General features: G+C 35.7%; 1 long non-coding RNA gene across 2 annotated transcripts in view; it reads left to right on the forward strand.

Annotated features, from left to right (window-relative positions):
- LOC149135577 (uncharacterized) overlaps positions 1-26514 on the forward strand; it is a 144926-nt gene that overhangs the window by 1309 nt on the left and 117103 nt on the right. Inside the window, exon 2 of one of the 2 annotated variants that reach the window (XR_016241909.1) lies at positions 379-446. The exons of the other annotated variant lie outside the window; for it this stretch is intronic. This is a non-coding gene — a long non-coding RNA (uncharacterized LOC149135577). The remainder of the gene's footprint in view (positions 1-378; positions 447-26514) is intronic. 2 annotated transcript variants of the gene reach the window in all.

The following is a 26514-nucleotide window of genomic DNA, read 5'->3' on the forward strand; positions in this document are numbered from 1 at the left end:
CTAATTCCATATTTTATTTCACACACCATTTCCAAGTCCCAGTCTAAGAAGTGTGAATTAGAAGCAGAAAGTGAAAGGTGGAATGTATGGTATGTAAATGTGAGTGTTTGTGCGCGCGAGCGTGCGTACATATGTGTTTGTGCGTTGTGTTTAAACAGCTATGCTTACGTTTCATAGCGAGAGTGGTATCTAGTTCAAAGACACGTTTCAGCAAGAGTTAAAATCTGCAGTATACCCCACTGTATATCTTTGATATATATATATATATATATATATATATATCACAGACAAGTGTTAGCTGTTTGTATACTATTTAGCTTAGTAAGCTCTGATCATTTGTTGTGTTTGATAAAATCATTTTTCATACTTTTTTTGTAGACATAAGCAGAATAACTGCTGACATTAGTCACACAATGAAAGGCTAAGTGTAGCTCATTTTGTATTTAGTAAGTTACTTATAAAATTTCTATCTTTGTTATTTTGGCAATAATATTTTTACCTTTGTTGTCGATGTGTCTGTCATTGTTAAAACATATACCTATCGCTATGACCCAATTCTTTTGGGCGTATACCTCTATTTTGCCAATTGCTTTCGCATGTGCCTTGTTGCGTGACGATCATTTATTTGAAGGTGTAAACTGAAAAGTAAAGTTATAGAGCTGAAACTAGAGAGGTAAAGTTTATCTACTGGAAAAATAGGTGAGAAAATGGAGAAAGTATTTTACTAATGACTAACATAAACCAAGAGTAATGAATAGATATTGAGCATAAGTCTAAAGACAAAGTAATGGTAGCCATCGATGGAGTTGAGAGAGAAAGATGAGATCACCATTATATATAAGAGATGAACTCATTCAGCCAGCCTCACCGAATTTCACGAACATCTTATACAGAAGTGGGATTTTTATAGAATGATATGGAAATAACAGGTGACGATAACCAATGGGTGAGTCTCCATGGGATCACTTTACTTGCTATAAATAGTAGTCAAGTTTTCCAATCACACTCTGGTGTCTTACAAAAAGGAGAAGGAAGTATTTGGTAATATGACCTTAGCTACGATGTGCCTGAAAACAAAGCAAGCAGGTCAGTGATAGTAACGTGTTTGTTCATAGTTCTGCTTCATCATATTTGACCCAGGGTTAAGAATAACAGCAACAGCAGGCGCAGCAGCAACAACAGCAAAGCAAACATTGAAAGTGTACTGAATGAGACAGCTTTAAAGGTGTGAATAATTTCAAGATTTAAAAATTTCAAATGTGAATATATCTACGGAAGCATAAGCAATTATAAAGATAGCATAGCAATAAAGTTGACACAAAACAAGGTTGGTCTCCAACGTCAAGTGAAGCGACTGGTCGATTGGAACGACATGAAATCGTGATAAACGTTAGGATAAATAAATAAATTTATTTACTAAGATCATGCTTGTCTCATATTGTTGAAACTACAAATATTAGTAATAGTGTGTATATTCTAATGTCCCGGCTTGGCTTTTAGTCATCTCTTTTACTCTTTTACTTGTTTCAGTCTTTTGACTGTGGCCATGCTGGAGCACCACCTTTAGTCGAGCAAATCGACCCCAGGACTTATTCTTTAGAAGCCTAGTACTTATTCTATCGGTCTCTTTTGCCGAACCGCTAAGTTACGGGGACATAAACACACCAGCATCGGTTGTCAAGCGATGGTGGGGGGGGGGGGGCAAACACAGACACACATACACACATGCATATATATATATATATATATATATATATATACATATATATATACGACGGGCTTCTTTCAGTTTCCGTCTACCAAATCCACTCACAAGGCTTTGGTCGGCCCGAGGCTATAGTAGAAGACACTTGCCCAAGATGCCACGCAGTGGGACTGAACCCAGGACCATGTGGTTGGTAAGCAAGCTACTTACCACACAGCCTATGACAAACTTTTATTTTCTTTGTTCTGAAGGAATTAGAATATTTGCATAATTCCAGATTTTTAAAACACAGATGTACACTCGCACGTTTGCTGATATTGCAGAGTACAATGGATGATTGAACAAAAGTTCGATATGTCTGGCACTGAAAGATCAGAGGATATTAAGTTCAAAAGTTTCTGTTCATTTTAAATACTTTGCAATAGTTCTTAGGATGTAATCATGACTAGGAGAGAGTGCACAATGACTGTACGAGTTTAACCTTCCATAGAATTTGACGTTATACAGTTGACTGACTATTATATTATTCCTTGAGTAGATGAGAATATGTGACAACTGGAACCGGAAGCTACTATTCATCTTGTTTTACATTTCACTCTGAGCTGTTGTTGAATCAAAACTGAGGAGCGACAGTGAAATTTGTTTTACACAAAGTAACTACATTTAGCCTCTATCCAATAATATTTGTAAGATATTTGTAATACTTGTAGTTTTTTTTTCTCTACCAGTTTGCTTTCTCAAATATAAATTGTTAAAATTGATCACAATTATAATCGATCTATGCTATGATCGATCACTATTATTTATTTCATCCACCACTCTATTTCATCCACCACCTCTGTCACCGTTGCTCGTTTCCTTTCAATATCATACTGTTTTATTTATTTGTAACATTGTTTTAAACGATCACTGATCGGTGGTGTTAGTCTGCCGGGGAGCCGTTTCCTATTCCATATAACGTCTTTCACTTATTCTTCGGGCCCATTATTATGACGGCAGCCAGTAGGCAAACTGACATAGTATACGGTGACCAATTCAACAGTTGTATTTCATTGTAGGAACAATGAAGAAACCTTTTCGTAATCATTCGACATGCGAGAAAAGGCAGCTAAATTTCTCTTTAAAAATATATTACTTTATAAAAGGTATGGACACATCATCATAGATATGTCTGAAAATGATATATGATAGCCATGTTTGGTCATAGATCAGTCCATTTAGGGAGCATCAAGTGCTAAGCAAAAACAATTACAAAAAAATACACCAAAAGCAACAAGCAAATATTAATGATATCGGATAGTTTCATTACCCCCACTTTTTACATCGACTTTTTCCTATAATCCCTGTGTGGTAAGGAGTTTGCTTCCCAGACATACGGTTCCAGATTTAGTCAAACTGAGTAGCACTTTGGGCAAGTGTCTTCTATTATAACCTCGGAGGGACCAAAGCGTTGTGAGTGGATTTGGTAGATGGAAACTGAAGAAGCTCGTCATATATATATATATATATATATATATATATATATACAAATTAAAAGGGTAAAGGATTATCAAATTATTAATTAATAAATCAATTAACAATTAACAATTTTTACCAAGCCCATCGGTATGAAAGCACCATTATTGGTGGAGAACTTATTTAAAAGCTCATATATATTTATAAATATAATTAAGGGATCAGCAAATATTTGCTTCACCATATACTGAAGTTCAGAAATAGCAGCTAAAAAAGCTGAGAATCCCACAGATAGCATCACTTGTAACTCACAAAGGCAAAAACAAGAAGAAAAAACAATGAAAACTAACCAATTCCGATGTTTAACAGTAGACGCGTTTCTAGATCATGATTGATAATAATCAATTTCCTTCATCAATACTGTATTCCAGTAGTAAATTTGACTATGCTAGCAAACTGTGTAAGCATGGACTAGTAACATTCAGCAAATATTTGCTGATCCCTTAATTATATATATATATATATATATATATATATATATATATATATATATATGATGTGTGTGTGTGTGTGTGTCTTCGCCGCTCGACAACCAGTGTTGGTTTGTTTACAGCCTTGCAAATTAGCAGTTCGGTGAAAGTAACCGATATAATAAGGATCGATTCGTTCGACTAAAATTCTTAAAGGCGGTGCCCCAGTGTGACCGCAGTCGAATGACTGAAAAAAAAAGTAAAAGAAAATAAACGATAAACTAAAATATCAAAATATAACTCATGAAATATTTTTCTTTCTTATACCTAAGATGACTTTACAACACTGCTGCAGTTAATTAGTAGCATGTAAAAACAGGCGCTGTCGTTAAACACCACAGCTAAACTGTTTAATATCTTAATTAACTGGAAAAACTGTTTCAGTCTGTTTTTATTGGGGTCTAAATTACTTTAAAACATATCATATTTACGTAAACGAGTTCCACTTAAGACACCGGATAAAACTCCTAGAGATTTCGCCATAGCTGCCAAGTTAGAAATATAAGCAATCTTTTTACTAATCATCCGAGATCAGTAAAGGAAGTAAATAAATCACGTGCTTCGTAACTGGCTATATATAATATTACATAAAGTGTTGGAAGATGTCAGAATTTGAAGCAAGAAAAATGGCAATACTATAGTAATGTTCTGTGACAGCTTCTTTCTACTGTAAGGTCAATTGTTCATGACAAACTAAACTATTTCAGTAGATTCTTCCTGAGATTTTGCTGCAAACGTTGTTGTTATTGTGGTTGTTGTCGTTGTTGTTGAATCTGTTGTTGTTGCTATTGTTTCTGATGTTGTTGTTGCTGTTGTTGTCGGTGGTGGTGGTGGTGGTGGTCGTCGTCGTGGCGGTGTTGATGCTGTCGCAACTGTTGTTATTGTTGTTGTTGCTGCTGCTGTTGTTGTTGACGTTGTTTAGCTTCAAGTCACTCTAATTGAGTAATTCTATCACCTTGCTACTTGTTTTGTGTCAGACTATATCATCTAGCGTGCCCTTCATTTTGAAGACAGAACGATGTATTTCGAGATGATTTGACTGCTAAACGAGCAACCACCTAAACAGTAATAAAAATTAATCATAATGGTAATTAGTGTATTCGGTTCAAGCTTCGGTTTGAATATACCTTCTTCCATCCCTGCCACCAGTTTTGGAGGACTCTATAAAAGATGCTTCCCTTCCTTCCTGACCAAACAACAAAGCAACGACTAATGCAGAGAAGGAATTCCAACGATTTTCTGGGAAGAACTGCTAAGGGACTTAGTGGGAGGTCACAACTGACTAGGGCAGGTGAATCGACTCGAGGCAGGTGAATCGACTCGAGGCAGGTGAATCGACTTTGTAGAAGTGACACACGACTAATAAGCTGAGGGTAATTGTGGCCACAGGAGTAGTAAAAGAGGCGAAGAACAACTGGTATGATTTTCAGTCTTCGTTATATTCAGGAAGACCGAAAATCAGACCAGTTGTTCTTCGTTTGGCATCAAAGCCACTCTGACTATCTAGCATCGAGTTTCTTTCAAAAAGATATCCATTGAGATACTTCAGAAGTATCTTCGCCATAATCTTCGCAGAAAGAACGAACACAAAGATACCACAGTAATTGTCATCACTTTTCTTTCTTTACACGAAGCTTTAAGCTTTCATATGTAGATATTTTGGCATATGACTTGACAAAGAAATGTAGCTTATATTGGAAATAAAGGGTTATTTTTTATAAACCTAGTCTTGATATTTATTTTAGCTGACTACCATCCTCAACAGAAGAGCTATTCTTATCTTGAAATTTTTCGAATGCTGTATACTGTTTAACAAAAAGCTTGATCATAGGGCCTTTGAGTTCCTGTACGCTGAGCTAGGGCCGCAATGTCAACTTTTTCATTGTTTGTCGTTTTTACTGAATTTCGATTATGCACTTTACCGTCACCTATGACCTGACCAAAACTGTAGAGTACATCCATTCATCTACCATCCATCCATTCATACATATATGCATGTATATATACATTCATACGTGTGTGCATATATGTGTATGTATATATATATATATATATATATATATATATATATATATATATATATATATATATATATATATATATGTATGTATGTACATGTGTGTGTGTGTGTGTGTGTGTGTGTGTGTGTACATGTACGAGGGAGGACCCAAGAGAAACCAGGGTTTTGCAATATTATTTTATTCACTTAGTTTTATATTTTACACTTTTATCGCCTTCAAAGTATTCTCCATTTGAAGTAATGCATCAGTCCAGATGTGTTTTCCAATGTTGGAAGCAATGCCGGAACTCTTGCGAAGTATGTCTTTCAATACCACCGTCATTTTTTTTTCTTCACCTTTTCCACATCTCCAAATTCCCTAGCGCCAGCTTTCGTCACCAGTGATGAACTTCGAAAAAAGGTCCAGATCAACTTCCATCTGTTCTTTCAGCACACGAGACACATTCATACGTACTACTTTTGATCTTTCTTGAGAAAGAGAGGCACAAATTCTGCTGCAACACTCTTCCTTCGCAATTTCTCACTCAAACTTCGTTGGCAGATATTCAGGACACAGCCGTCGTATCAACAAGTTCATCAACTGTTCAGTCGCCGTCCTTGAAGACTAGTTCATGAAATTTCATGATGTTTCATTCGTTCGGGAGGTCGACGAGCGCCTTGAACGAAGTTGGCCCTAAGCGACAAGTGAGCATTCCTAAAGCGCGGAAACCACTCATCAACTTGTGTTCTGTTCATGGCAGCAGCCTTGTAAGCTGTTTGAAGCATGACAACTGTTTCGGTCGCTGTTTTCCCCAGCAGAAAACAGAGATTCACAGAAGCACGGTGTTCCTTCGTTTCAGCTATCGCAAAAGTCGACGAACAGGGGAGAAGCACTTCAAAACAAAGACGCACCATGTGACATTACAACAAAAACAATGACACCGGTCGACAGCCTGATGCCTGAGGGTCGCATCAAATGGGTTCTAGTAGCAGAAGCCTGAACTTCAACGGGCTTGTCTCACAGAGAACGTTTCCGGTCACTTTTGGGTATCCCTTAGTATGTATACACACACACACACACACACATATATATATAAATATATATATATATATATATATATATATATATATATATACATTTATTTATACGTCCGCACATACGTGCATGTATACACATATATTACTACAACTATATATAATGTATATTACATAATGAATTGTAGCGTTGGGAATTTTCTAGCAGTAAAATCAATGTTATCGTAACTGAGTGCCTCAATGATTCTAAATTATGTCTAACAAACCACATATTCGCCAAAAGTTCAATTAACAGTAGATTACAGTAAAACAAAGCAAGATATTAAAAATTATGGAAAAGGATAAAATGGAGCCTAAATATCTGAAATAACTAATAAGATTAACTTGCTTAGATTAAGTAGGTTATTAAGATGAAAGAATTTGAGATGTTTTTTGTGCATGGACATTTAACTTCACTTAATTTAGAAGGTTTATACATTATAACATACATTTGCAATATGAATGCAACTGTAACTCAGTTTAAAATTGTACCTATTAAATAATGTTCTCAATCTAGAGTAAATCGGGAAATGCTTTTGAACTAAAGTTCTTAATATTAGACTTAATGTTAAACGAAAAGTGTGTAAACCCAATGTTTTTTTTTCTTTTTGGTTAAGGGTTAAAGTAATCTTGTCTTTGAGTCCACTAGTTCGTATTTCGAGATGGGTGCACTATCGACGATGTCGTTATTCGATAACGAATGAGATACCTTTTCTACTCATGTTATTAAGTCTTGCTTTTTGCTTTCTTTTGATATAAGTAAGTTTTTCATTGACATTTGGTGAAGGGTCTCTGTAAGTCTGAACTTAAGTGTAAAGGTAAGAATCATAAAGTTAATTGTAATAACTATTTTTCGGCTAAAGTCATTAACAGAAATAATGGGATCCTTTCTTAACTCTTCTAAAGTATGTCTCCTTGCGTATTTGATTATTGCCAAAACGTTGCCTGTATATCATCAAAAGTCTCTTGTGTTGACTTTTTATATTTAGAGTATCGTAGATCCCGTACTTACATCGGAAGAACGTATTGGAACTTACTTCATACACAAACACGCGTGCACGCACACACACACGTACAACAGACACACACAAATACACACACACACACACACGCACACACACACACACACACACACACACACACACACATACACACACATATATATATATTGATAAAAAGTTTAGGTAGCATACGAGTGGGCATATATTTATAATAAAGAAGTTTGAAAACGCCACTATACAAAATAAATTTTAACGAATATCCCTTCTTAAACGTGGCTGTTCTGTTAAAACAAATTATACTGTGGTAGATACCATGAGAGAAACTCCTATCTTGGCTTTTGGTGCAAAATGCACTGCTGCTTATATCGTTGTTTATATCATTGTTGTTTATATTGTTGTTTATATCGCTAGCGGGGAGATAAATCCCCGCTGTCTCCCGCACCGAGGTCACCTGATCACCTAATTTCGAGCTTCCTTGATCTCGTCAATGATGGATGCCCAACCACTATAGATAACGACTCATCTCCTCGCCAGCAATATATAAAAAAATAATGCCAAACTAATACAAGAGTTTCTCCCATGGTATCCACCGCAGTATAGTTTGTTCTAACAGAACATCCATGCTTAAGCGGTTGTAAATATCACCTCTCGGTATTAATATTGCCACTGTCGCTAGTAGATATTTTTGAAAACAGCAGACATCTTAAATAGAAAATTGGAGTAATTTTCTAAATATCACCATAATAACAATACCTTGCTCATGTTAACAGAACTATTGAGCTTGAAACTGGAAGTGTAACCATCAATCCCGTGTGTGAGACAACCCGGAAGTTAGCCAAGCGCATAAACAAGCTAATCAAACCAACTGGAGATCTATTTGTTCTACTTGCCAACCCAGTTGAAGATTTTCTAGGAGAAGTCACATCAAGTCTAAGTAAAGTAGTGTCGTAAGCTAAGAAAATAATGAATAAATTTGATTTTTAAATATTACATATTGAGATTTCTTTTTTTGGTTGCTCATAGAATTGACTATGTACGTAAAAATAGGATTGCATGTGTGTGTGTGTGTGTGTGCTCTCAGATATCGACGAAGGATGACTAAAATACTATAAATTGAGGTATCATTTGGTTATTCTCACTACTGAATGTAAATCATCCATTCACCACTTCCGAGCTCGATCAAATAAATACCAGATGAAATGCTTAGGATGCTACCATTGACTGAAACCTGTTTTTCACTTCATAGCCAATAGGGAGTACAGCTCTATGATCTTTTGTTTATTTATTTATTGAGGGACATCGAGACTGGTGGGAGGAGGATATCCTCAAAACTTCCCCAATTGGAGGCAACAGAATGAACTTCACTTGAAACAACTAAGAAGGTGATGGCGTTAAACCAGGCCACCACCGGGCCAGGTTAGATAGATTAAGTCTAGCACTCTTTGAAGGAATGGTGTCTCAGCATGGCCGATATCTAAATAGTGAAACTAGTTAAGAATATAAAAGCAGTTAAAGCATGTTAAATATTTACAAAATAAAGAAAATAATTACTTATCAAATAGTAATAAAAGTAATAAAGCATTACAAATATTTTAAAACGATTTCAATAAGCTTTTTTAAACATTTGTTCTTAAAATTATCTTTAAATTAAAATATACTCTAGATAATTATATCAAAGTGTTTATAAAGATTAGGATGTAATATACATTACTCTGTTCTCAATTATCTATTTCTGTTAAAAGCCATGAGACTAAGATCTGTTCGTATCGAAAGACTATCGTCTTACAAACGAGTTGTTCATTCACTCAGATCAGTTCGTGAAAAATATTCAATGGAGCAGTACAGTAAATACATTGAATAGGAAAGAAGCAACAACAGTTCGTAGTAAACAACTGACTAAATTTTAAAAAGAAACGACGTTATTCAATATGTTAGAACTAACAACTAAATATCTCTCAAATTTACACCTTACAACCTTGAAAGATTCAAGGACACATTTGATAATTATAAACTTAGATAATGTAAACGTCACAATGGTGACGACCTTGCTCAAAAGTCTGATGGCAAAAGAGCAGCAATGATGTAGAATTGATTTATTTCATTACACGAAATACAGTCATTAATTCTCCACAATGTATCCATAAAAAATAATTATCAGTGACGACTCGTAACTATTTCTTTCTTTTTTTTCTTAAAAGGGGGCCGTCGTCTTTGCTGTCATAGAGATTAAAAAGTCTTTGGTACATTTCAAATTGATTTTATATCCTGAGAGTTGTTTTGTGACTTATCTGATACAATCTTTAGCAATGTCCAGTCAACTGTAACTAATTTCTAGGACAGAACTATGATCAGTTTGTACATTTTGTACCATCAATAGTCGCCCATATGTTCACTCGAGTTTTGTCACAATCTTGTTCGATGTTGTCCTTAGTTTAAGAATAGTCAGGTGTCCAGCTACTTCTTGATGCGTTACACTTGCGTCACCATTTTTTAATTTTTCGATCCATTTGTAGACAGCCTAGAATGTCAACACACCGTGTTCATTCTGTGCGGAAAGACTTCAGCGTATTTCGATACCTGATACATTGTAATCCGCACAAAACAGATAGCTGAACACAACCCTTCATCGAAGTGACAACAGGGAGGTCACATCTACTGATGCGCACCCATCTAATATTCCTGCAAATAGAAAACAACTATATGCGCATGGGTATACACATCAATGTATATATGCGGGTACACACATCCATCCATCCATCCATCCATCCATCTATCCATCCATCAATCCATCCATCCATACATACATACATACATACATACATACATACATACATACTGGGTTGGAAACTAAGTTCCCGCCGCTTTTTTAAATTTTGGAATTTATTACGTTTTTAAATTTTAGAATCTAGTTTTTTCCAGAATTCTATTTTTGAATTATTTTGGAATCTACTTTGTTTTGTTTTTTCTAGTTAATTTTAATTAATTTTTTGTTTATTTTCGGATCATTAAATTGGAATGTCAAGTTACGAAAAACGAGCATTTTCGACACCTCTTTTTTGTTCTTAATCAAGGTTCTAAGGCCGCAAAATCTGCTCGTGACATTTGTGCTGAACCGCTCGTGATTGGTATGCCAAGTTCAAAAATGGAAATTGTGACCTCAAAGACGCAATTCGATCTAGTCGTCCAGTTGAGTTCGATGAAAAGCGATTAAACCAACTTTTGCACGAAAATTCTCGTCAAACGACAAGGGAACAGGTAGAGATAATGGAATGCTCTCACACTGCTATAGAGGAGCATCGTCACTCGATGGAAAGGGTTCAGAAGTATGGAGCATGGGTTCCGCATTATTTAAGTACCAACAACAAGAATCAACGATCCACAGTCTCCGCTGGTTTGCTTGCTCGTCACCGCTTAACTCATGGACACAAGCAACAATTTCTTTACCGAATCGTTACTGGGGACAAAAAATGGTGTTTGTACATTAATATGAAGCAGCGTAAGGAATGGCTTAGCCCCGGTAAACAAGCAACACCGCGCGTGAAACAAGATCTTCGCGTAAAACTATGTTATGCGTATGGTAGGACTGGAAAGGGATTATTCATTACGAATTGCTTGAACGGAACCAAACAGTCAACGCGGAACTCTGTTCAACAGATGAAACGACTCAACACAGCTATTCAAGAGAAAAGACCTAATCGGCAGCATAGAGTTCTTCTGCTGCACGACAACGCCCACAATCATATCGCCAATATGACCAAGGAAGCCATTCAAACGCATGGCTGGGAAGTGCTGCCACACCCACCGTACTCTCCTGATTTGGCACCAACGGATTTCCATCTCTTTCCTTCTCTTTCAAATGCTATGCGTGGAGTTTTGTTCAATACTGATGCAGAATTGAGAGCTTGGTTGAATCAATTTTTCGAGTCGAAATCGGGTGATTTCTACCAACGAGGTATTGAAAATCTTGTTAAACATTGGGAAGAAGTTGTAAACAACAAGGGTGAATACATTATTGATTAATTAGTTGTTATTTTTTATTAAACCTTTAAAAAATTTTAATTTAAAAAACGGCGGGAACTTAGTTGCCAACCCAATACATACATACATATACATGCATACATACATACATACATACATACATACATACATACATACATACATACATACACACACACACAAACACACATACATACACATGTCAAAGACCTATTGTATACAAGGTCTTTCCTCCTAGGTCAGGTGATTCGACGTGTGTAGAGCGTGAACGGCCATGCAGGTCAATTTTAGGAATGAAGAGACGTAGAGTGGTTAAGAGAGATTATATCTCACAAACTGATCCATTCAATCTGGTGGGAGTTGCAATTTTCATCAGTCACCTATGCCTCAAACTATGCAGGTCTGCAGCGGGACTGAACAGTCATCTGACAGGTCATAGACGGAGTGTCAGAAATGCTATTGAGAGCGAACAAAATCAGGAATATGGTTATCATTTGTGAAAATGGTGCAACCACTACGTGCGTATGCGTGTGTGTATGTATGCGTGTGTGTATGTATGTGTGTGTGAATGTATGTATGTATGCATGTCACTATTCAGTTTATTTCAAGATTTCGTGCCTATAGAGAAAGAACCGGTTTCTAACCTAGACCCAAGGCTCCTTCATTGGGATTTCAACATCAACAGGCTATTTTTGTTTGTATGTATGTATGTATGTATGTGTGTGTGTATGTATTTTCATGCATATAGGTGCGTATCTAGACATGCTCATATATATTTAAATGGTAAATTTCTGGAAAGTTTTACAGATTCTTACAGTTCCCGTGATGGAGTGGATCTATAGTCTTCGAATTAGCTTTCTCCTTTCTGATTTTGAGAAGCCTAATTTCTTAATATTGGTATTTAAGCAGTGTATTACATATCCCAGGGCCCCACTAATTACAAGTATAAACCTGAACTTGTAATCTGGATAGAGCAACTGCAGATTTCTCAAAAGTTCAGCATAGGTGTTCTCTTTTTCACTGATCTTCAGCTGAGCAGCTAATTTCCACAACTGTGCACAGTTTCTCCTCTCTATCCCAAGTCATGATATCAGGTCTGTTGTGTTTACATTTTATTGAAGTCTTCACTGGTACATTCCACTAGCATTCCTTTTAAATATGAGTGTCTATGGCTTCTGCCATATTGTGAGTTCTTATTTCTTTGTCCTCAGGATTATTCTTCCGAAAGATTTCATTATAGAGTGTCTCAGCTACAACGTTATGCCTCATCAGTAGATAATACCGGTATGACATTTTCGGACAATTGCTTATGATGTGGGCAATATCTTCAGTGTGAACTCTACAAAGTCTGCATCGGTTGTCACATTTTACGGATTATCCTGCATCCCTATCCCTTTTGAGCATCAGGTATTTGGTTGGTATTTCCAGTTCCTGGATTGCAAATGCAAACTCTTCAAAGTGGGAGGTAGTAATCCGGCTATCGGTCCATGATAAACTTATCATGGACCAATAACTTTAATGATCGATGTTACTATCATCATGTAGCTTTCTACTGCCATATCCATGGATAGTCTTCTCATATAGGCTCATCCTTTCATCTAATGATAGGTTGCAGTAGAGTCGTGCGACTTCTACGTTATCAGACAAAGAGCATTGCTCAAGTAGCTGTCCTCCAAGCCTTATGATGTTATCAGCGTCATGTATGCAAACTTGGTCAAGGGATGCACTTCGACATTGGTGGTTAAAAGATGTTGCCTAAGGGATATAATGCGACATTCAAAGGCATTTTGGATCGATGTTAAGCCTCCAGCGCCTTGTTTTCCTTTTAAGTAGAAGCGGTCTACGTCACTGTTTAAGTGGAAATTACGTGTGCTTGTTAGTATTTTCTGGTTTTCACATCAATGTCTCGGATTTCATCAAGCGTCCAATCAAGCAGTCCAAATATTGGTATGAGTACTGGCACTGTAAACACATTGTGGGCCACTGTTTTATTGAATGCAGAGAGTTCTGAGGTCCCAATTTTCTTTATTCGGCTATAATATTCTTTAGTGATGCGTGTTTTCATACAAGTGCCATTGTAAGATATATTTTCATCCATCCCTAAATACCTGTAACATTTCTCGTCAAATACATGGGAAACAGTCAAATCATTGATGGAGATGTTGTTAGTCTGGTTTATAGTTTTCCCACTTTTCCCAACCATATAACAACATTTATCCTGACGTAACTTCAATCCTATATCCTTTGAGAATGTTGTAACTAGGTGAAGACTCTTTTTCATCTCATGCATATTCTTTGCATAAAGTTTTAAGTCATCCACATAGAAACAGTGTGTAATTTTTGTATTTCAGTTTCGTTGTGAACCAGTGAGATATCCTCCAGACTTCCTTAAACCGAATGACAAGGGGTTTTCAGAAAGTATAAACAACATCACTGAGAGACTGTCTCCTTGGAATATGCCTTTGTAATACTGTATTCTATCGGTGATAATACAGTCACTCTGTGTGTTTAATTTCAAGATGGTGGCCTATGATGAAGTCAGGTCAGCTATGGCTTTGACTATTTTGATTGGAACTTTAGCAAGTTGAAGAGCTTGTAGCAACCATGAGTGGGAACAGAATCAAAGGCTTTCTTGTAGTCTAGCCACATTGAAACTAGGTTCTTCCTATGCTTTCGCACCTCTGACTTCCCAGTTCCGTTGATTAACAATTTCTCGACACATCCCCAAACACCCTTCTTCGCAGCTGCTTTTTCTGCTGTGATAATGTTATTGGTTTCACAATGGGCCCGGAGGAAGAGGTTTAAACATGCTGTATGTATCTTATACATTAAGCTCTGGCATGCAATTGGCCAGTAGTTTTTTTGCCATGTGGGTGGTTCTGCATTTGGGAATAAATTTTGTCTCTGCCTGAGCTCACCAGTGTGGTGTGCTACTGTTCCCAATGAAAGCTTGCTGGTACAGATTGATAAGATATGGTCGGTAGAATATTAGCTTCTATCCTGGGGTTTCTGGATCACAGTTGCAAGTGTTTCACCGTTAATGTTGTATGTCTTGGATGTAACGCAGGAGCAATAACTTTTTCGGATTTCTTCCAGCCACAGAGCATCTTGGTGAAATTCCTTCTCTTCACTCCTTATTTTCCTAAGAAGGAGCCTATGTCTTCTCGTGAATGAGTTTTCATGGTGTTTACTGCTCCTCTTCTCATGTCTCTATATTGCTACCTGGTTGCAGTTGAATTTTTTGTTTACTGTTCTTCTCTCGGATATTCTCTTCTGATGTCGGAGTTTTTCACTGACAGCGTTTAGCTCCTGCTAGAGAGTAATCAGTTTGCAAGAGAGTGTCCTACTTTTGCTGCACTCCAAACATCATTTCTATCTCCTTCTTTACTTTCTGTAGGTGGGGCGTATAGTTATATTTTTCTCGCTCTTCAAAACTCATGATGGTACTTTCTTTGTTATTTCGGTTTTGTTTACTCTTTGAGTATCATTCATGAACTGTTTTACAGTAGTAGCCAGAGCATAGAGAGAAGCATTAATCTGCCAGTATGTGGGTTCATCACACTGTTGTAAATACTCATCACCAATTTCTTTAACAGTTTTTAATACCGTATCTGTTGGGCTTTTTCACTTACTTTAGCAGAGAATACTCTCTCTTCGAGAGAGTATTTCAAAGCCAAAGTTTTTTTTTTTTCTCGGGAAATTTCAGTAAGGGCACATTTCACCGGCATATAATCCTGACTACCACTAAAACCACAATAATCGTTGCGGTTATGACTGTTGTTTACCATAGTCGTAGTAGTGGACAGTGGTCAGTTACTTGAGCCAATAATGTAGTTTGGCCGGCAGGCACCATGGAAACAGTTGGAATGTCGTTAGCTGCGAAACTACGTGATGGTCTTATATCATTCACATTTTCATTTTTGTTTAGATTTGAGAAGAAGGTTAATTTTCGATTTTTTGATAAAGTTACAGTTACTAACCTTCTTTCTTTGTTCTACAAATGTTGTTTGTTGGCATAGTTGCTTCGTAGTAAAATGATTTAATTCTGGATGCAGATCATCCCAATATGATTTCAATCGGTTCATATAGTCAACAGCGGGGTTTTGCTTCGACTTTTCTTTGCAGTTAAATAGATCATTATTCATTTCATAACTCCAAGAGAAATGAGTTTTGTAGTTACAGCTAGAAAGAATTTGTTTACCTGTTGAGTTGTTGTTTTCGTCCAGCTCTGTTGTTTGTAATAACTCTCTGCATGCTAAATTCAAGTTTCAGTTGAAAATCACTATGATCGTGAATAAAAGGCTCCCTCAGTTAATTCATCTAAAGATTAACCCATTATTTCACAAGGCTGATAATAGTTGTGGCTCCAAAGTTGGAGCTAGTATTCATCGTATTTTCGATAAATAGTCTCCCACGCCAAATACGCGACTTGTCGCTTCGAGTAACATCAAATGTATGTATGTATGTATGTATGTATGTATGGATGGATGGATGGATGGATGTATGTATGTATGTTATGTTCACATAGTTTATGTTCTATTAGGACTGTTTTAAGATTATGAAACCGTTTTAAAATATTTTTAGTTCACTATCAAAAATGAAAAATAACATTATTCAGGAAGCATTCCTCATTATTTCACATATATTTTCGGATCTCATATTCCCAACCATGTTTTATGATTGCATCTACGATGAAGCCGCCTGTAATAGAATCAGTAATATATTTATTTGTTTCGTTATTGTTTAATTCCAATTAAAACACATAAACATAAATGTAGTTTGATATCCCAAACATCCTTCTTTGAAACATCCTGTCTTACCGCAGGCGTTTATTAATCTCTTCGAAAGTGTCATTAAAACGTCTTTACCTTTGTATTTATTTCTAAAGAAAATTAAGTGCATTATATGCTATATGAAAATGATTATATACTATGGTTTCAGTTTAATGCCATCCTTCATTATTGCATATTTTCTGTCAAGTATTTTTGTGGGAAACATCTATAAAATACCTGCTTCGTTGTAACAATAGGTGAGGGTATTAATATGAGGAAGAAGCGTTGACAGGACAGGTAAGAGGAGGGAAGGAGTAGAGCCAAAACATGCAATTATAGGTAGAAGTTAGAGTAAAGACAGGCTTAACTCTCTCTCTATATATATATATATACATATACATATATATATATATATATATATATATATATATATATATACATATACATACATATATATATATATATATATATATATATATATATATATATATATATATATATGTATATATATGCATGTGTGTGTATATATATATGTATATATATATATATATATATATATATATATATATATATATATATATATATATATATATATATATATATATATATATATACACGCATATGTATATGTGTGCATATATGTATATATATTTGTGTAAATGCATACATACATAAACATATATGTAGGCACACAATTTTATATAAATATTTGGGTGTGTGTATATATATATATATATATATATATATATATATATATATATATATATATATATATATATATATATATATATATATATATATATATATATATATATATGTATATATATATATATATATATATATATATAATACACACACACTTATATGCACATAATTATATTTACACACATGAAGATATGCGGATGTGCGCGTGCGTGTGTGCATGCATAAAAATTATATTGTGTGTGTCTATACATGTATATATACACGTATATATCTATCTATATATATATATATATATATATAGCGATCAAATGTTGCCACTATATATATATATATATATATATATATACACACATACAAATAAATATATATGTGCGTGTGTTTACGTAAGCACCTAATTTATGATTGGAGTAAGAACATTAGTGTTCGTGTAAATACATGTCTGTATGTGTTCATCTGTTCATAGCTGTTTGTATGTAGAGTCTAATACAAACAGCAGCTTACATAACATACTTGTTTTACCGGTTCAATAAAATATTGTGAATGTTAAGCTGTAATAGCCAACTGTGCCAACGGCTATAGCTGAGATGTTTAGATTTTCATAATAATATAACTGTTTTAATACTATTATAGATCATTTAAAAAAAATCTTCAAAATTCTCAAAAATGTTTTTGACGATTTCTAGTCCTACACGGAATATATCACAATTAAATCACATGATATTTAGCAATTTTAATTAACCCATTCTTGCTCTCTGTGGAAGTTCGAATCGATTGTTATTTAGTAGTATGTCACTGCTAAGCCTTAATTCAGTTTTACACGACCCGTAACCGACTCATTGCAAGATGTTCTATTGTTTTGTGTTCCCGCTTGAAAGAGGAGGATGTCCAGAGACTATGTAGAGGCCATACCATTGCTTGAGTTCATTCAAATTCCAGATTTAGGAGGGGGAGAGTCAAATCAATATGGTCCCATCATAACATAAGAATTATCCGTTAATTCCCGATGTAAACTGCTTCAATTGCAATGACGAATGTTGAAGTCAACTAAAGAGTAGTTTACAGCTTCAAAACAAAGAAATACAGTTGATTGTGTGAATTTAACGGTGTTTGTCGTTTCTCTTTTATTCTTTTTACCCGATTCAGTCAAGAGGAAGTGTTACATGAGCTTCGCAGTGATACCTACTGAAATTGAGGAGATTGATAAGTTTCAACATCTGTAAATCGAAATCTCGTTGGGAAAATAATGAAAGTTTGATAAATACTACGTGGTTGATATTTCTCTGGGGAAGAAGAATGGTGTAGAATTGTTTGTATGGAGACTGAATACTCTAGATACAGTATAGCTGACATATGTGGCGGCTTGATTTGAGTGGTTATGTTATGTAACTAGTTTTGTAATGTGGAATCTGTTGTAATAGCATAAGAACAGGCATAGTGAGGAGTGACTGTATTGAAGGTTTCTCTGATATGGAACAAGATGTGTAGAGAATGGCATTGAACAGTTTGGGGATCTCTTGCTTGTGCCTGAGATCATGGGGCCTCCACATCCCTGAGCCACTGACCCATATTGGCACTGCATATCTTGCCCTAGCATGTCTCTGGATCATGTCAGTAGGGTGGAGGGGTGTGTGAGGTACTATGTAAGATTTTAGGTTGTGCAGTCGTCGTCGACACAACTCTCTGATTCCCGGTCGAGTAGTAGAGCGTCGCAGCAAGCTTGGAAGCCGCGGTCACGAATGGACCGCCCTCCGCATCCAACTCCTCCTCCTCCTCCTCCCTGTACCTTGAAAGGTCAGTCGATTATTGACACACCTTGTCATAGTTTTGTCTGCTGTAGTCGATGCTATTAAAAGACTGACATATTTTTTTCTTGAGTATACACGTGATATACTCAGCTCTCCCGTTATTGTTCTGCCGATGTTGTCTGAATGATACTGTGTGGCACTCAAAGGCCGTCTAGATAGATTTCATACCTGTACCCCTAACTCTCCGTTTAACATAGATCTTGTCAGTGTTACGGTTGATGTGGCAGTTACCAGTCATCGTTAATATGGCAGTTACCAGTCATCGTTAATGTGGAAGTTACCAGTCATCGTTAATATGGCAGTTACCAGTCATCGTTAATGTGGCAGTTACCAGTCATCGTTAATATGGCAGTTACCAGTCATCGTTAATGTGGCAGTTACCAGTCATCGTTAATATGGCAGTTACCAGTCATCGTTAATGTGGAAGTTACCAGTCATCGTTAATATGGTAGTTACCAGTCATCGTTAATATGGCAGTTACCAGTCATCGTTAATGTGGCAGTTACCAGTCATCCTAGTCCTGATGACCAAGTTGTGCTTTTCTTAAATTGACAAGTCAAGTATTCCAAATGTTGATACTAGCACTGTCACTGCAAAAGCATTATGGGATATGGTTTTATTGATGCGGACAGCTCTAACCTCCATACATCCCAAGGTCTGCTGATGTATTCGTTTGCCACTCTAGCTTTACTTACAGCATCAACATAGCCAATATTCTGGTCAATTTCAAAGTATTTTTAACATTTCCCACTTGTAATAAAGGAAACAGACATGCTATTAATATCCATATTCCTCGTCTGGTCAACAATCTTTCCTTGCTTGACTAACTAATATGAATAATCGTGCTGACCAAACTCCATTTCTATGTTGTGCAAGAATGTTTTAACCGTTTGTAATTGCCTCTTGGTGTCGTGAATATAACTTGAATACAGCGTATGATCATCAACAAAAAGTATCAATACACTAATTTTCCCGTCTTCATCCGATTATATATCATTTGCATTTCCTCGACAGAGATTACAAAGGGTTCACTGCTGCGATGTAGAACATTACGGGCAATCTGCCACCCTGGACTGTTCCTATTGCAGTAGCTTAAATTCATATTTATAGCTCTGTGGATGATGTCGTTGTCAGAGGTTTACTGGCATAGATGAGTGTAGTATTTTATCTCAGAACGCAACGGGTTACAAAAAATATCTCTAGGCAATTTTTCTGACACATTAATGACTGACAAGTTACCAAGATATAAATATGTGTTTGTATGTATATACAGAATGCGTAAGTGATGTCAGTTGTTACTTCCGTCATTCCATGATCTTACACTGATGACCAATTTCTTGTACACAGCGATCATCAGTGAAGCAAGAGAATATATACATATATATATATATATATATATATATATATATATATATATATATATATATATATATTATATGTATGTATATATATAACAATAATATAAATAATATATAAATATATGCCTATATACATATATGTACATACCTACATCTATATGTATACATACATGCATATATGGGTACAGGACATAAAAAAAAACGTTAAACACAATGAGAAACGAAAACAGAAAACGAACTTTTTTCGAACAACGAAAAAAACAGAGAAACGAGACATGAAACATAAAGAGTATACCCCTTCGTCAGTTGTCCCTGTTTCATCTACTCCGCGTTTCGAGGGTCAGGACAATACGCGACTTCGTTGAAACAGTCCTTCCCGCAAAGCAAATTAAGTAAAATTTGGGATTTTTTGCGGAGGGTGACAGTGTTAACAAGACGAGGACAGTGAGAACAAGACAGTAAAAAGAAACGGTGAGGGCTGTTGAGTCGAGACGATAGAAAAATTATTATGAACGCTAGATAGACGAGCCATGAGAGAAGAGACAGAAAAAAGCACGTCTTTTCTTTAGGAGGGCAGTGGACAGAAAGAGAGATCCCCTTTAGTCACGTATCAGCGACGAGAGAGTCAAGGAGGAAGAGTGAGAGAGAGTCAAGGAGGAAGAGTGAGAGAGAGTCAAGGAGGAAGAGTGAGAGAGAGTCAAGGAGGAAGAGTGAGAGAGAGTCAAGGAGGAAGAGTGAGAGAGAGTCAAGGAGGAAGAGTGAGAGAGAGAGAGAGGGAACGGTGAAAAAGAGAGAAAAATAGGGAAAGGGTGGGAGAGAAAAACCAGGTGCATGTGCATATCTATCTATCTATCTATCTACCTATCTATCTATCTACCTATCTATCTATCTACCTATCTATCTATCTACCTATCTATCTATCTCTCTCTCTCTCTATATATATATATATATACATACATACATACATACATACATGCATACATACATACATACATGCATACATACATACACACATAAATTATTCTGAGTAGTAATGAAAGAAAGCGCTACTCTGAGTTTCCCGTTTCCACTTATCAACGTCAATAAGCGGAACATGGTAGGCCGAAGACCGACAAAAGGAAGCCCCAGTTTCAATACAAATATATAAAATCTGCTTTCTATATTGGTCGCTGTTTTATGGTTTATCGTTATTAAATTCAAATGACTGTACATGTCTGTGCATGAATATATATATATATATATGTATATATATATATATATATATATATATATATATATATATATATATATATAACTCGCTTTTACTTGTTTCAGTCATTTGACTGGCCATGCTGGAGCACCGCCTTTAGTCGAGCAAATCGACCCCAGGACTAATTCTTTTCTATCGGTCTTTTTTGCCGAACCCCTAAGATACGGGGACGTAAACACACCAGCATCGGTTGTCAAGCGATGTTGGGGGGACAAACACAGACACACAAACATATACACACACATACATACATACACACACACACACACACACACACACACACACACATATATATATATATATATATATATATATATATACATATATACATATATACAACGGGCTTCTTTCAGTTTCCATCTATCAAATCCACTCACAAGGCTTCGGTCGGCCCGAGGCTACAGTAGATGACACTTGCCTAAGGTGCAACACAGTGGGACTGAACCCGGAACCATGTGGTTCGTAAGCAAACTACTCACCACACATCCACTCCAACGCCTATGCCACACAGCCACTCCTACGCCTATCCACGCAGCCACTCCTTCGCCTATATATATATATATATATATATATATATATATATATATAATGTATGTGTGTACTTATGTTTTTGTATATATAAGTATACACACATAAGCCCCAGCAGGGTTAGTGTTCAGTGTTCGGAGTGAGACAAAGGATACATACATACATACAAACATACCTACATACATACATATATACATACATATATACATACATACATACATACATACGTTCGTGCATACATGTGTGTATGTTGCGTGTCTGTATCATATATTCTGCTCACTAACAACTCCCGTGAAAACGCTTAAAGGCCGTGCACGCTCTTCTGTTTTGTGTTCGTCAAGGATTCCTATATTATCGCAGTTAGAGTTACAGTGATGGAGATAGGGTAAACCTGACACCACTTACATAACCAACCCTTTGCACTAGATTGAGTATAGTTAAATTCCAGAAGATCGCTTTTAGGGAGGCAAAGTAATATGGCCTTGTCTTTGTAGTTTACAGATTAGTTTGCATGTTAGATCATATGACGCCAACATGCATGCGTTCATGCGTGAAACTTATTTCTTTTCTCACAAAAATCTTTTTCTCCTAATTTTTATCATGCAGTATATTTTTGTATATTTTATTTAGTCTCTAAAGTATAGACTGCAAAGGTAGTTCAGAATTTCCACGAGGAATAAGGATTAACCTAGATAACAGTGAAGAGAAATATTACTACTGTATCCTGCCTTCTTCATGACAATCTTGCATGTCAGTAATGTGTATGTATGTGTGTGTATGCGTGTGTACGTGAATGTGTGTGTGCTTCTGTTTGTGTTATTTGATGTGTCGTGTGATGTAACATGTCTGTGAGCATGATTATGTGTGTTAGTGTGTACAAGTGTGTGGCTTGTTGTGAAAAAGTCTAGAGAAACTGTTAAACTATTATTTCTGATAATAATGCAGGTTAATCCATGATGCAATATTAGTTAATCGTAACAAGCCAGATTGTAGATAGGCTGCGACAGTAGCTACTTAACTACTTCTTGTATGTTAACACTCTCTATCACTTCGTTTGAAGGATTTTACCTCAGTCTTAGATATTTTGCGGACAACATTTATAGCCAAGATCAGCAGAACCTGTCACTTCAATATGGAGATACTACAGTGAAAACTAATGGCCAGAATAAACTTTTACTCCATCAAAATTAAAAATGTATCTGATGAATATGTGAACGAAAGACTTTCTAGGAGTAAAATAAGCTAAAGATGGGCTACAACAAATATTCTGCTCAGTACCACAGATTTGCTTGTCAGTTGCTTGACCTGAACCAGTTAGCAGATGATGATTGGTGCATCTCTGATCAAGTGCAGAAGTAGTGGCGGGGAGCATCATAGCCATGTGTTGAAAGAAATTCTCTGGGATTTGAATAATTTACCTCTGGAAGCATGGTTATTTCATTCAACATCCTTAAACAACCCTTATTCAGAGACTTTTTGAGCGGGATGGGCTACTCGACCTGAAGAAAATTCTAACTGGGCCCCTCATGCAAGGTCATGTGCCGTTTATCTTGATATGAGATCATCATATCACGCACATATGCTTGTGATGCATGTTTCTGATGTACCCTTGTACGGGTGGTCATGATGAGTATATTGGGCTTCGTATATTTTGATGGAATGCACTGCTCCCTGACTTAATAATAATAATAATAACAACAAAAACAATAATAATAATAATGATAATAATAATAATAATAATAATAATAATAATAATAATAATAATAATAATAATAATAATAATGATAATAATAATAATAATAATAATAATAATAATAATAATAATAATAATAATAATAATAATAATAATAATAATAATAATAGTACAAACGAATACAAAAATCGCCACGATAGGGTAGGACGGAAAATATGCAAGCATTACAAATTCAGCATTCCTGCTTATTGGTATGAACATCATCCTGAGCGAGTCATTGAAGGTAAAAATATCGCTATCTTCTGGGATTTTCCAATCGACACTAACAGAACGATCCAGGCTAATCGATCAGATATGATTATTAAAGACAGGGAAGAAAATACTTGTAAACTAATAGATGTAAGTGTTCCCACTGATAAAAATATATCTGTAAAGGTACTTGACAAATGAAGTAAATATACGGACCTGAAAACTGAAATAAAAAAGACGTGGCATCTTAAAGCAAAAATTGTTCCTGTTATTGTAGGTGCCCTAGGTATGATAAAAAGGGAGCTCAGAAACATCTAGATAAGATCCCAGGAAAACCATGACTTTGAGAAATCCAAAAGGTTGTGCTGGCAAGTACTGCCTACATCCTATAAAAAACCCTATACATTTAAATGTCTGTGTTGTATTACATGAATATATTTCGCTACTGCCCCTGCCACTTCCGCTCCCCAAGCTTTCAGTCATGCTGTAACATCTCTTATCCTTCACTCGCCCCAGGACGTTGGGAGTGTCTCGGCAAGTGATTGTAACAAAAATTCAGATTAAAAGCATCTGATAATAATAATAATAATAATAATAATAATAATAATAATAATAATAATAATAATAATAATAACAGAAGGTGGCAGGGGTCTTATACAGCTGGAAAACTATTATAAAATAACCACCATAGGACTGCAAAAATACCTACTCCAAAAGCAAGGGAAACTAAAACACGAGCAAAACAAAAAACTGTTTTCAGTATTTAAGGAAGCTGACAAATACAAACAAGAAATCAATCTACCTAACAAATACGAAGAAGAAGAAGAAGAAGAAGAAACAACAAAAGTTATAAAACAAATGAAATCCAAACTAAAACTAGAACAGCAACGAACCATGATAAAACGATGGCAAGAAAAGCCCCTACATGGTAAATACTGGGCTAAACTAAATGCGAAAGAAATAGACAGAGAAAAATCCCAGCAATGGCTGAGAAGCTCAGGACTCAAAGCAGAGACTGAAGGATTTTTAATTGCTGCACAAGACCAAAGCCTCCCCACCAGAAATTACCAAAAACACATAATGAAAAGAAATATAACAAGTAACTGTAGAATATGTGGAGATGGACAAGAAACAATAAATCATATTATCTCTGGCTGCCCAGTCCTGGCTAAGAAGGAATATATTCACAGACACGACAGAGCTGGGACCTATATACACTGGAAGCTATGCCAACACTATGGAATAACAACAGAAAAAAGATGGTATAAACACACGCCAGAAAAGGTCACAGAAAACGAGAAAGCAACCATACTCTGGGATATGCCAATACACACAGATAGAGAAATTAAGGCAAATAGACCAGATATAGTTGTCAAAGATCATGAAGAAAAAAAATGCTTTCTAATTGATGTATCAATACCAGCAGATGACAACGTTTCTCTAAAAGAAATGGAAAAACTTTCAAAATACAAAGACCTGAAAATAGAGATAACACCAATGTGGAATCTAAAAACAGAAACAATTCCTATCATAGTAGGTGCCTTAGGTATAATAAAAAAAATATTCAGATAAATACATAACAAAAACACCAGGACTTACAAATATATATAACATACAGAAAATTGCACTACTGGGTACTGCACACATTCTACGCAAAACACTTTCAATACAGTAAACATAAGAGCACCACAGCAAACCACAGCACATACCCAAGGCGCACAGAGCTGCGCTCGGTAGTGAAGTGAAAGCACGTTATAAAAATAAAACTACTGAACAATAATAATAATAATAATAATAATAATAATAATAATAATAATAATAATAATAATAATAATAATAATAATAATAATAATAATAATAATAATTGCAGTCCCTTCTGACCAAAATATTGTCCAAAAAGAAGTGGAAAATGTTTCAAAACGCAAAGACCTCGAAATTGAAGTATTCAAGGTGTGGAGCATGAAGGTGAAAACAATAATAGCAATAATTGGAGCATTGGGCATGATAAAAAAATATATGAACAAAAACTTAGAAGCTATAACTGGATCCTCAATACTACACACTATCCAAAAAATAGCCTTTCTAGGAACAGCCCACATCCTACGCAAGACATTATCGATCCAATAATACAACTTAAACAAAACGATCTACAAACACAAGATACACTCTATACAGCAAATATCCAGTGAATTAAATTACCATCAGCATGCTGGATACCCAACGCGTTACACAAACAACACATAATACAAACACTAATACAACAAAAAACTGCACCACACTCCATAAGAAAATCAGTAGAAGACTGCGTGGTGTTAGTAAGACATAGGGAAACCAAAAACTCAAACAAGTTAAAAACCAGAAAAAAGAACAGAAATTGTCTGACTGATAGGAGAAG

This window comes from Octopus bimaculoides, chromosome 5 (genome assembly GCF_046866305.1).
Source record: "Octopus bimaculoides isolate indiv1 chromosome 5, ASM4686630v1, whole genome shotgun sequence".
In the NCBI taxonomy this organism is placed as follows: domain Eukaryota; kingdom Metazoa; phylum Mollusca; class Cephalopoda; order Octopoda; family Octopodidae; genus Octopus; species Octopus bimaculoides.